The sequence below is a fragment of the Enhydra lutris genome, unplaced genomic scaffold (genome assembly GCF_002288905.1).
Source record: "Enhydra lutris kenyoni isolate GAN:26980312 unplaced genomic scaffold, ASM228890v2 scaffoldscaffold32, whole genome shotgun sequence".
Lineage (NCBI taxonomy): Eukaryota > Metazoa > Chordata > Mammalia > Carnivora > Mustelidae > Enhydra > Enhydra lutris.
In genome coordinates this window covers 9,449,087-9,462,890 of record NW_019154116.1, presented here as the reverse complement: position 1 = coordinate 9,462,890, position 13,804 = coordinate 9,449,087, and the positions used below count along the sequence as shown (strand labels likewise).

At 38.2% G+C, this 13,804-nt stretch overlaps 1 protein-coding gene across 1 annotated transcript in view; it reads left to right on the top strand.

Annotated features, from left to right (window-relative positions):
• Window positions 1-13,804, top strand: part of LOC111153440 (catenin delta 2) — a 1,010,962-nt gene that overhangs the window by 188,152 nt on the left and 809,006 nt on the right. The window lies entirely within an intron of this gene.

Sequence of the window (13,804 nt, the reverse complement as noted above, 5' to 3'; positions counted from 1 at the left end):
GAGCACAGAGGATGAGGGTTTAGCAGGGGATGAATAGGGTAAAGTTTCAAGTTTGACACCACATTTCACTATTTGCCTCGAGAGATGTCTACTCTCTCTGGAGACAACCTCAACTCAGACTTTAAAAAAAAAAATGGTATTTCAAGAGAATCAGAATGTACCTAGATCAATTAAAAAGTAAAGAGTAGAAGCTTCACATTTCTTTTTCTATCTCACAGCTCAGATATGTACTGGTTAGATTTTCAGATGTCTCATCCCCAATATTACTATTTTTATATGCCTACATATGCATATATTTTTACACAAATGGGATCTGGCTACATATGGTTTTGCAGCTTATTAAATTGTTTCTCTCCTCTGCCTTTTGCTTTTTCATTTTATATTGCTTCATCTTTTCTTTTTCTAATAATTATTTTCTTTGGATAGAGTCTGGCCCATGTTTAGCTCAAGAACGGCACTGGGTGGTGGAAGTAGTTTTGGCCAGAATACCACTCACATACGTTCTCCATAAACAATCTATATCATCCTTGGATGGGAGGCTAAGGAACCCAGCATCCTGGCAGAGGGGCAGTGTGGTATTTGCTTCTCGTAGGCACCGATTGGCTATGTGGGGACAATTTATTCCTGTACCAATGACAAATTTCAGCTTTTCAAATGCTCGCAGCTCTCTTCTCTCTTCTCCTGTCTAGCTTCATCTCCAGACAATTTCTCTAGTTTAATTGCAGAAAATGGACCATTCAGTGATACACTGAAGATTCTCTCACTTAATTCCAGAGAAAGCTGCCTTTTGCTGAGCTAGCTCTGGAGAGAAACACGTTGGCTTTGGGTATCCTATGTTGAGTTTCATTAGGTTTGCATTTTTATGAAATTTTCCCTTTTTGTTACATGTGGTTATATTAATTGTTTCCTTTCATTTTCAGCAGGTTTCACAGAAAAGGAGCCAAGTAAATAAATATACTTTTATTAGGCAGCTTTCCTCCTTTTCCTAACTCTGAGCCTCAACTTAAACCACCAAGAGCCATATCGTAGTCAGGCTGGATAGAAGGTCGCCAAAGGAACAAGCTGAATATAAGCTGAATATATATTCGTTTCAATGTGAGCTTAAGTGCATTTGGGTTAAAGGTTACATTCATTAGAGCTGATATGAATGGACTCCTCTAGGAGCAACGCATTCATTTCCAAACGTAACTGACCCCCACTAATGTTTGCTGTCGTCTGGGAATCAGAATTTGAGCAGAATTTGAGCCTGATGCTCACGGCCTGGGTCCAGAATCCCTGTGTGACTGAAGTATCTCCAACTCCCTACCAAGGGAGGATGCAGAGGCACTCGTATTTTCCTCAGGTCCATGTTAAAGTTAACCATCTGCTATTCTCTGTCATCTGTCTCTTGACCTGAGTGAAAAATGGTATGTGTCACTTTAGTTCTCATTAGGTAGGCATCTGTACTCTGAGAAGACTTCTTAATTAATCTTCATGAAGTGAATGTCAGCCAAGGCCATGTATGGAATTGTTCTGAAATGTGAGCTGTCTGCACACCTTTGTAGGTGGTCCTTTGAGGTCAAGCCCGAACAAGCTTGATAGGAGAAGCGCTATTGAGGCTTCTTAGATAATTAATTTCAAAGGAGTTTGACTACATCTAGTCTCCTAGTCTTTGCTATTAAAACAGCATGTTCAAATTTCTGATTCAAAAGTCATTTCCTTTCTCCTTTTATATCTTCCTCATGAAAGATGCAAAAATTGGGGGACTGTGGCCTAGGGATGCCTTGAGATGAAGAGTCCAGTACATGTACTAAGACACTATATTGTCTTTTAAGATTCCATGACAACCCCTCAGACAAGATATAATTCTTTTAATTTTCTCCCTTGAGAATAATAGTCCTTTGCTGCTTCTTAAGTATCTCAGTTACTCATTGGTTCTGAACAGACACTTGATTCTGATGAGCAATATGTATTTTGCATATTTATTCCAAATTTTTATTCTTTGGCAAATACACTAGATATCCAGATAAATAATTGAATCCAGTCTTTTAAAAAATTGCCTGTGTTAGACCTGAAAGACTGAATGTCATATTAATTAAGTCATTCATTCATTCATTCATTCAATACTCCTATGAAATTATCTGTCTGCTCCTTGATGATAGTAGTAGAGATGATGTTTTCTTTCACTCTAAATCCTTGAGACAAGTAGAGGAATATCTCAAGTATAGCATTTGCTCAATAAACATTAGAATGAAAATTGATATATTATTTCAGGATACACTTGATGTTGGTAGGAAAGTTAATCTACAGTGACAATACAGATTTGCCTCTGTAGCCTGTGAGTGCCTCCGGGTTGCACTCTTACTTTACAAAACCCATTTAAGGGCAAGATGGGAGTATGTTGTTCTCAGTAAATAGTGTGGTTCAGGTACCTCATAGATTTCCTGATTGTAAAGACACTGTTTTCCTGGTGAAAAAATGTACCAAGTAAATCAGACCTCAATGGTTGCCATCTCCAGATTCAAAGTTACCAAAACTGTAGCCTGGTTATAAACTTTGTTTGGACCATGTTAAGATTAAAACGAACAAAAAAAATGGTTACCAATCACATATTTTTTATTTCTTTGGAAAATTTGTAAGTGTCAAACCACATTTTTCTTGGGAAGAATTGACTAGAGCTTTTTAGCTCTTACCACTTTGAATGGAGCTTGTGGATTTTATGTAATTCCAGTTCCAACCAGCCCACTGTGTTAGTGTGCTTTACCTACCTGAACCTGTAGGAATTTGCTCTTGTGGTTCCTGAATGCTTTATCCTAGAATTTCCCTGTTCAGGTTTCTCCTATTGCCATGTTTTGGGGGGCTAACATTGAAGCATCTGTATGTCAGGGAAACTGGTTACCAAAGTCAACATGATCAGGTACCGAGGCTCTTCTCCACGTTAAGTAAGGAACTTGGCTCTTTGGCCCAGTGTGGGGTCCTGAAGTCAGGACTGGTTTGTATCTGCAGAGATGAGATCCAGGAGCAATGGAGGAAACATCCCATGAAAAGGGGGACTCAGTACCTTTGAGTAGAGAGAAAGAAACTGAGTTAACAACCTCATTTTTCTGGAAGAATACAGAACAGAAGTTCCCGCATCTAAAGGGATTGCATTCACATCTAGGCAAAAAAGCCAGACAAGGCCTTCCCCTGAGATTTCTACCCCCACGACCCAATGAAGCAGTCTCTGAGCTTTGGAAACTGGTTGAGGGATGGTGACATCCTGTCGTTGCCTTTGCAATTGTGTGTGGAAGGAGGAAGAGAAGAAGGGCACTCCGGGTGGGTCGGTAGCACTAAATGATGTGGGAAAAGAACAGAAGTGGGTCAAGAAGAATGACTGGCCTTGACATGTGCCTTTTTGTTGGCAGGAAACACAATGAAACACGCACTCTCTGAACACTTCTGTCATGTGTTCTGTGTAACTCTTGGGCTGTGGATTGGGGGAGCTGGCATCTATGTGTAGGCTTGATACTGATTTTAAATAGTGTCCTTCAAAACGGGGAAATCAACTAGGAACTACAGTCAGATATCAGGGGTTGATAACTGTATTAATTATCCATTGCCGCAGTAACCCTGTGTAACAACGACCACAAAATCTCAGTGAAGCATTTATTGTCTACAGCCCTGAGGTGGTTAGCTCAGTTCTGCTGATGGTATTGTATGCAGGCACATGTCTGGGTGCAGCTCGATGTCACCCAGGGCAATTGGGCACCCAGGTTCCACTCATTGTGTTTTATTATTCTGTAGGCTGGTCCTTGCTTATACTCACAGCAATGCTGAGGCTCCAGAGAGGACAAACCCAACAGCCAAAGAGCTTTGCTTGTGTCATGTTTCCATTACTAGAGACCCAGTGGGAGGGCACTGCAAAATTAATCCTCATTACACTCTTGTGGAGTTAAGCATTAAAATTTTTAGGGTATTTTGACTGCAGCATAACCCAGCATAACCCTTTAATGATAAAATCATTAAATATTTTCTCATCATTATTTTTACATCTCGGATGAAAAATTATACAGATAACAAATAGTTATGGTCATATATTTCTTAAGGATTTATATACAATCACGTATAAAACTTATCAGTAATAATTCTTTATTTCCTAGCGTAGTTTCAACTGTTGAGCTCAAAGTTAAATAAACATAAATATCCAATACATAAAAATTCATTAAGATGTTTGTATAATCACTTTGTGCAAGATGTCTATTGACTGATTTTGATATTATCATTGGGCTGTCTATAAAGTTTAGTTTGGATTTATCTATACTTGACAAATTTTATCTTGCAGTCGGCTATCAGTTCCCTGTATCTATCCAGCAGACTGGCTGAAATGTAGCCATTGTCTCTGATATCCAGTGATGATGGAATTCTTTACATGGAAGGTCCCTAGATGTTGGCATCGTCCTGGGGGCTCCTCTTAGGAGATTTCCTCATGAGATCTTAGTTCCTCTTAAAGAAAAGGAAACTCAGAAAGTCTGCTGTACCTTCACACAAAGAGGAGAAATCTTTACCTGGGGCCCCCTGATTTTTTTAAAAGCCCCCTTTCAGACTTTGGACAATTCATTTAGACACCACAGAAGATTATCCAATGCAGAATGGTCTCAGGTCATCATGGAATATTTAATCGAAATGAACACTTATTTAATAAAATAACTGCCATTTGGTAATGTATGACATCCGTGAAACAAAGATCTTTTTAGAGTAATGCTGAATTTGCAGATTCTGTTTTCACCAACTTGTTAAGTATTCTCTAAGCAGAATAAGTTTACAACACAGCCCTGACTCTCCCATTTCAAGTAGATCACTTGTTTCTCTCTCTTTAGCTCAGTTGTTCAACTGGACTCTATTTTGGGATCTTCTTTTCTTCATCTTTCTGACACTGTTGCATTTTCTAGAATTCCTGAGATCTGAGAATAATTTTCAACTCAACCAGTACCTCTGTTGACCTTTGGCCCCAGTGAGTGGATAGGTGACAGAAAAAAACAATGCCAGTCCAAGAGGATGCCACAGACCACAGCTGTGGAGTGCACACCGAAAGCTCACAAATGAGCGTTCACCGTGTGGTGGATTTTCACCATGGGTGGTCTTCCAGTTGCACTTACTAAACCAGAGGTTTGGCTTTTTACGTCATTCATCCCATAGCAGTAATCTCCTAAAGGTCAGGGGGACATCCTTTTAAAAACTAAATCTTTGAATCAGAAATTAACTTTCAGTAGATATTGGTATGATGTTAAACACACACACACACACACACACACACACATTTTAAAACCTAACACCTAAGTGGTTTGGATTTGGACAAAGCCTCCAGGACCAGTAAAAATGGAGCTTCTACAAAGCACTCAACCGCCTCTGCTGTAAAAGAACGAGGTTGTACCACAATGGGAAACCACTCTAGGAATGTGATTAAATTTACAGTCTGGTGTGTTGTGCTCATTTCATGCTCACCATTATATTTTGTAACTTTGCAAAAAAACTAATTAAAATTTTCCTTAAGCAAATATTTTCATTTTTGGGAATAAGCTCATGGACTATTCATATGTCCACATGGCAAGAATTTAAAGAGAAGAGATAGCAATAAGAGGAAGAGGAAGTGGTCCAAAGTATTTTTTGGAGACTTCTCTTTCTCATTTTGTTCTTTCATCTTGACCCTATTCTGTCCTTCTCATTGTATCTTTGAAGAATGTTACCTTTCTCCCTGTTTTCACTTACATTGCTATAACTTTGCCAGTTTGACCCAATACTCTTCAGTGATTTAGACTTTTTCACTCAACTGCTCATGCTCTAAGAACATCTTAAACTTAGCACACCTGTAACTAATCTCATTTCTCCCTTGCCCCCACCCTCCTCTTGTCCTCACTTTAAGCCCTTAGATGACTCAGACATCCTCCTGATTCTCAAGCAGAAGGCCCAGGACCATACCACACTTGTTCCTTCATTTCACACAGTGCTGTGTTACTGATTCATCCTTCTTACATCTTTAACATCTGCCCTCCTCCATCCCTACCTCCTCTTAGTTCATGCTTCTGTGACTCCTTATTCTCCACGTTGTTTTTCAGTGGGCTCTTGTCCTCTACTTTGATTTGTTCCAAAGTATCCACAGAATGGCAGTGATGTTTCTGAACTATAAACCTGACCATGTTGTCTCAGCGCTTAATATTATGATCGAATGGAACAAACTGTTCCACAGATACACACTCATTTAACAAATATTTACATCAATTAGTGCCAACCTTGAAAAGGTTGCTCTCTTTTTAAAAGAATAATTATATACTTCTAAATTATGAGGGGGTCAAAAAAGAAATCTCAAGAAAATTTTAAATATTTTAAACTAAGTTTTTAACTAAATGAACTAAATGAAAATGAAGACAATGTGCTGTACTTTATGGGACGCCGTGAAAGCAGTGCTTAGAGGGAAATTTATAGCATTGTATGCATCTACTGTGCATATATGTATATTATGCATGTAGGGATCTAAAATCAATTAAGTTTCTAAAGTAAGAAGATCAAAATAAATCAAAAGTAAGCAGAAGTAAAAGAATAATAAGAATTAGAACAGTAATCAATGAAATTAAAAACAGGAAATGAATAGAGAAAATTAGTGAACTAAAAACTAGTTCTTTGAAAGACCAATAAAATGGATAAGCCTCTAGTCAGGCTAAGATAAAAAGAGAGAAGACATGAATGACTAATAACAAAAATGAAAGAAGGGATATCACTATAGAGCCCATGGAAATTGAAAGGATTGTAAAGGAATACTTATGAACAACTTGACGCTGACAAATTTGATAACTTGGTTGAAATGACACACAGTCTGCTAAAACTCGCACAGAAGAGAAAGGTGATCTGAATAGGCATATGTCTATTAAAGAAGTCAATCAATAACTAAAAGCATTCCAAAAAAGAAAGTCCCGAGCCTGTAAGAGCTCATTGGTGAGTTCCAGCAAACTCTTAAGGAGAAATTTATAGTAATTCTCTACAATCTCTTCCAGAGGATAGAAGCAGATGGAATACTTTCTAAATCATTCTATTAGGGCAGCATTACACAGATGCCATAACCAGACAAAGACATTCCAAGAAAACTACAGACCAGTATCTCTCATGAGCATAGATGGAAAAATTCTCAACAAAATATTAGCAAATTGCATCCCAAAATGTATATAAGAATTACACACCATGACTAAGTATGCAAAGCTGGTTCAATCAATATTTAAAAATGAATTAATGTAATTTATCATGTCAACAGGCTAAAAAAGAAAAGTTGCATGATAATATCAATATAGGCAGAAAAGTATTTGACAAAATCCAGAATCCATCAATGGTAAGACCTATCAGTAAATGAGGAATTGAAGAGAACTTCCTCAAATTGATAAAGAGTATCTATAAAAAAAAATCTACAGGTCACATTATATTTAATGGTGAGAAACCTGAAGCTTCCCCAGTGTAACTTGAAACTTCCTTGTTCCTTGTGGAAGGGATACCTGGTCATCACACAGTTTCAATATCATTTTGGAATTTCTTGCTAATGCAATAAGTCAAGAAAAGAAAATATGAGGATTACAGATTGGGAAGGAAAAGACCGAGCTGTCTTTATTCAGGGATGACATAGTCATCTATATAGAAAATCCAAATGAGTTTACAGAAATGTTCTGAAACTAATAAGTGATTATAGCAGGGTTGCAGCATACAAAAATTAATATACAAACATCAGTTGCTTTCCTATACACTAACAATAAACATGTGGACTTTGATATTGAAAACACAATACCGTGTACATTAGCATCAGGGAAAAACAAAAGACTTAGGTATAATTCTAAGAAAATAGGCTACAAACTGATGAACAAAATCAGAGAAGAACTAAATAAATGGAGAGGTGTTACATGTCTATGGATAGGAAAACTCAGTATCATTAAGATGTCAGTTCTTCCCAAATTGATGTGTAGATCCAGTGCAATCTCCATCGAAATCCCAACAAGTCATTTTGTGGATATCAACGAACTGATTCTAAAGTTTGTATGGAGAGGCAAAAGACAAGAATAGCCAACACAATATTAAGGGACAAACTTAGACTTCAAGACTTACTATAAAACTGCAGTAATCAAGGTGGTATGGTGTTGGTGAAAAAAGTAGACAAGTAGATCAATGGAACAGGATAGAGAGTCCAGAAAGACATCCTCATAAATGCAGTCAGTTGATCTTTGGCAAAGGAGTAAAGGGATCACAAAGATCGTCTCTTCGACAAATGGCACTGGAACAATTGGGCATGCAAAAAGGTAAATCTAGATACCAGCCTTACACCCTTTGCAAAAAGCAACTCAAAATGGGTTATAGACCTACATATAAAATGCAAAACTGTAAAACTCCTAGAAGATAACGTAGGAGAAAACCTATATGACCTTGGGTACACGATGCCTTTTTAGATACAAAACCAAAGACATGATCCATGAAAGAAATCATTGATTGGGTGGACTTCATTAAAACTTAAAACTTCTGCTCTGCAAAGGACAATATCAAAAGACTTTGAAGACAAGCCATAGACTGGGAGAAAATATTTGGGAAAAACACATCAGGATAAAGGAGTTATCCAAAATACATAAAGAACTCTTAAAACTCAACAATAAGAGAACAAGCAATCCATTAAAAAATGCACCAAAGACCTTAACAGACACCCGTTTCTCATACAAAGAAAATATGTACATGGAATAAAGCATATGAAAAGAGGTAGCGCTTCTTGTGTCATCAGGGAAGCTCAGATGTCACTAACGCCCCATTGGAATGCCCTGGTTCTGGAACTCTGACAAAGCTGACAAGGATGTCAATGTCTGAGGAGATCTCAGGCATTGGTGGTGGGAATCCAAAATGGTGCTGCCACTTTGGAATACATTTTGGTGTTTATTTACTAAACTAAAGATACTCTTACCAGAGGATCCAGCAATCACACTTTCTGGTATTTCTCCAAAAGAGCTGAAAACTTAAGTCCTGACAGAAAACTGCACATGGATGTTTATAGCAGCTTTAGTCATAATTGGCCAACACTTGGAAGCAACCAAGCTGTCCTTCAGTAGGTGAATGGACCAATGGACGGTGATTCATCCAGACAATGGAATCTCATTCAGCACCAAAAAAAGAACTGAGTTATCAAGCCTTAAAAAGACATGGAGGAAATTTAATATTCCTAAGTGAAAGAAGCCAGCCTGAAAGGCTACATACTGTATGATTTAATTACATAACATTGTGGAAAAAGTGAAACTGTGTGGACAGTAAAAAGTTCAGTGGTTGTCTGGGCCAGAGGTCAGGGAGAGTTAACTAGTCAGAGCGCAGAGGCTGTTTAGGGTAGAGAAAAATACTTTGTATGATAATATTATAATGACTAAAAACCCAAGGGTGAACTATTTAGTGCAAACTATGGAGTTTGGGCGATTATGACATGTCAGTGTAGGTCCGTATTTGACAGAACAAAAAATGTTCCGTCTTGGTGAGCGATGTTGACAATGAAGGAAGCTATGCATGTATGGGGGCACTGGGGTCATGGTACATCTGTGGGCCCCTACTTTGTTGTAAGTCTAAAACCACTTCCCAAAAAAATTAGGTCTTAAAAATAAAAAGTAAAAGAATAAATAGCTAGCTAGCAAGTTATAATTATGTGCATGCATATTATATATATATATATATAAATACACAGACATATATGTGTAGTTAACTAAACCATAAATTGTAATATATTTTAATTGCATTTTATAATAGCACCGAATAATACTGTGGCAAAAGATAAAAGATAGGAAATATATCTATTGATATAAATTATGCTTGAATAATTATAACATTTATAGTTTAGAGTAAATGATAGAATATATTTATAAATTCTCTGAAGCTTCAGTTTCCCAAAAATAAATAATCTGCATAATAGATTATATCTGACAGTTCTTATTTTAAGCTTTATTGTGATACTAGCTCCATTGTTTTTGTGATGTTTTAAATGAATTTATGTCTGGCTCAGTAGGATAAGAAAGAGGAATTTGTTCATATTAAAATCCGGTCCCTTATTCATTTCCAGTGTTCTGTAGAGAGAGAGGTGTAACCTCAAGACAAAAAGCAAGTGTTTAATTTAGTTTAGAATAATGCATTACTTTAATATGAGAAATACAATTATTTATCCTCAGCATCAAGTAGATTTCATGGAGGGTTAGGTTGAGGAGCATTGCTTGTGAGATTTTAAACTGTTTCTTAAATACACTGTGGTGGTTTCTTTCTTTCTAACCTCAGCATTTACCCTGGTTTAAACTCTTGTTTCTGATCTTCAGCAACCCCTGGCTCACCTCACCTTTTACACTCTCCTCCCCAACCCTCATGATCAATTTCTTTTTTTCAAAGATTTTATTTTATTTATTTGACAGAGAGAGAGATTGAGAGATCACAAGCAGGCAGAGAGGCAGGCGGAGAGAGAGGAGGAAGCAGGCTCCCTGCTGGCAGAGAGCCCGATGTGGGGCTCGATCCCAGGATCCTGGGATCATGACCTGAGCCAAAGGCAGAGGCTTAGCCCACTGAGCTACCCAGGCACTCCTTATGATCAATTAATATGTAGCAACCAAGAGGCATTTAAAAATAAAATCTGACCTGTATGTCTCCTGCATTCAACCTTGCCGTGACTTTCCATTGTCTTAGAATAAAAGGCGAGTTCCTAACCATGGCTTTCCATGTCGCGGTCATGTCAGCTTCTCTTCTTTCCAGGAAAAGAGAAGTGGCCTTCCAGACTCAGGCTGTCAGAAGAGCTCTGTTTGGAATGCTTGCCTTTTTGTCATGGGTGATTGCCTCCCCAGGCTTCAGTTTAAATTACCCCTACTGGGAAAGGCCTTCCCTGGTAGCCCAGCAAGTCACCCCCTCTCCCCACCCCAAAACTACTCCACCACACTTGAAAAGTACAGAGATTAAGAACACAAACTCTGGCTTCAAATTACGCGGTAAAACCCCAAACTACCACTTTAAGATTATAGCACATCAAGAGATTCTGTAATCCCTCTGTCATTCAGTTTCCTCACTTAAAAGGAAGGGATCATATCAGAGATGACTTATCTGATAAAGTTGAGGTTTTGAATGGGTTGAGATACGTCATGCACTGAGGACAGCGCCTGGCACATAGAAATCCTTATGTTGGTGATTATCACAGTACGTTGTTACTATCTTATAAAATAGAAAAGCATTCTCGGTGCATTTTAATTGCTTATTTTTTATTCCCTCTTCTCTAGTAACAAGGCAGGGACCATATCTGCCTTTTTCCCACTCTTACGTTCCCAGCTATTCGTGCCACATAGGAGAACATCAGCAAGTACTTTCAAAGAACTGTGAACTGGGATCAGACTTTTGCAAATTAAATTAAACCATGTTGCTGAGGCTCAACTTTTTTTTCCTTTCCTTTCCTTTTTTTTTTTTTTTTTGGAACAGTAAGTGGTGGAACGGCAGCCACTAATGGTTAGAACTGGGAGAGACCTAGCCCCTTCCTGACAACATCAATATAACAGCCTAAAGTGAAAGCGATTCTCAGAACAAAGTCTGCCATGCCTGCAGACGTTCATAAAGCAAACATCGATCCTCAAGCAGGTACAAAGAGTATCCAACTGTGAGATCAGGTAGAATCCTATCAGGCAGGGTTGATCTTTAGCTAAAATGCACGGATACAACCACATGAGTAGCTAAATACTAGCCCTTCCTGCTGGTTGGTGTGTCATTCCTTCCTTAGCATCTGCAGGAGCTCAAACTGGATGCACCCCGAAAGGCTAAAAGCTGGCTGTGAATACCACTAATTTTACCCACGAAAACTCATTCTGGTTCAAATGATTGAAAATAGCTCCTGTTAATCAGATGTAAGGAGAGCTCAAATCCTGACGCTAGTCTTCCTCTGGAGGGAGGGGCTTCTCCTTGGAAAGGGAGGTGACCACTTGCTGGAACTCGAGATCCTGATTAGGGCATTTGACTCACTTGGCACTGTGGCTTACACTGGGAATCTGCAAACCATAGCCCGTGGGCCAGACCTAGCTACTGCCTGTTTTCTTATGGTCTGTGGGTGGAGAATGATTTTTCACATTTTTAAGTGGTGGTGGGGTGGGGGAACCAAATTACTGTGACATGAAAATTTTATAAAATTCAAGTTTTAGCATCTATCAGCAAAGTTTTGTTGGAACACAGAACGTTCACATTTGTGCACATGTATCTCAACTTTGGCATTGCCATGGTGGAGGTGAGTCGTTGGCATGGAAACATGGTGACCCAGAAATCCAGAATTACTTACTGTTATCCCTTTACAGAGTTTGTTGATCCTGGCTTACCCTAACAATGGGCTCTTCGTGCCTAATATTTAACATAAACTATAGATATCTATAAAAAGTATAAAAATACTAGGCGTATCTCGGTAGCTCAGTAGGTTAGTGTCTGACTCCTGATTTTGGCTCAGGTCATGATCTCAGGGTCCTGGGATCAAGTCTCCCTCCCCACCCCCCACCTCTGGCTCAGCTCAGTAGGGAGTCTGCTTGTCTCCCTTTCCGTCTGCCCCTCCCCCTGCTCAAGAGACTCTTTCTCTCAAATAAAATAAATTAAAAACAAGTATAAAAATACTTGTAATAAATGTTGCAAAAGCTTAAATGATTCAGCCATTATAAGCAATAGGAACCATTTTGGAAGACTGTTTAGTGATAATGAACAACATTCATGTATTACATGTTAAGAAGCAATGCAAAACTATATAATTTGATCAGCTTTAATATTTGATACATGTGTATATAGTATTACATAGGTTTATTACGAGAAAGAAATGGAGCAGATTAAGGGCTTATAGAAAACAGTATTTTACTTCTCTGTATTTATTGCCTAAATAAACCTATACTTATTCTAAATAAGCTTGCATCAGTTTTAAAATAACAGGACTGTGTACCACTATAGGACATCAGACTGATGCCAAAGCTAAGTAAAAGGAAGTTTGCATAGTCTTCTTCATCAGCGAAGTAAACATGAGTGTGCCATAGTTAGGGAATGAAAATATTCCAGTTTTTCTCAAGAGATGGGAAAGCATTGTTATAATATTTAAATAGGACAGTGTCTCTTAATTGCTTGTTACTTATCCCTTTGTTATAAAAGAAGAAAAGAAAAAGAAGGAAAAAAAAAAAAGAGAGAAAAGTCCTAAACCAATACACAGGACACAGTGCTATCAAGACAATGAAATCTTTTCCCCTCATTGCTTGCCGCTGAACAATAGCTTGGGTAGATTATGATAGGGTATTAATTTCCTCTAAGGCCAGTTGCTAGACATTTGTCTCGAACAATAAGGCCAGTTGCTAGACGTTTGTCTTGAACAATAAGCAATGTGACAGGATTTGACAGAATTGACATATTTAATAACATACTACTTAAGCCAACCGTGTGCGATCTCTTCTTCTGGGCTGCCTCTTCCTGATTGACCTTTTATGATTATACCTCCTATATCCCGGATTGAAGCTAGTGATTTTCTATCAACTTTCTATTTACTCAACCCCATCTAACATATTTCAGGCTCTTCTGTTACACAACCCAGTAACATCCATTTAAGGCCAGGCCTTTGTAGGTAAGATCTTTCAAAGTGATGTGCTGTATACAGTATCTTTTGGGTGGTTGCTCCACCAAATATGTTTAAGATGGTAAGAAAAGGTGGCAGACAGTGACTGGGAAAAACAGTATTCAGGATACTGTTGAACAAAGGAAGGGGGGAGAGGGGAAGAGAAACAAAATTAGAAAATGTAATCCTTATAGGAGTATCTTGTATCTCCTG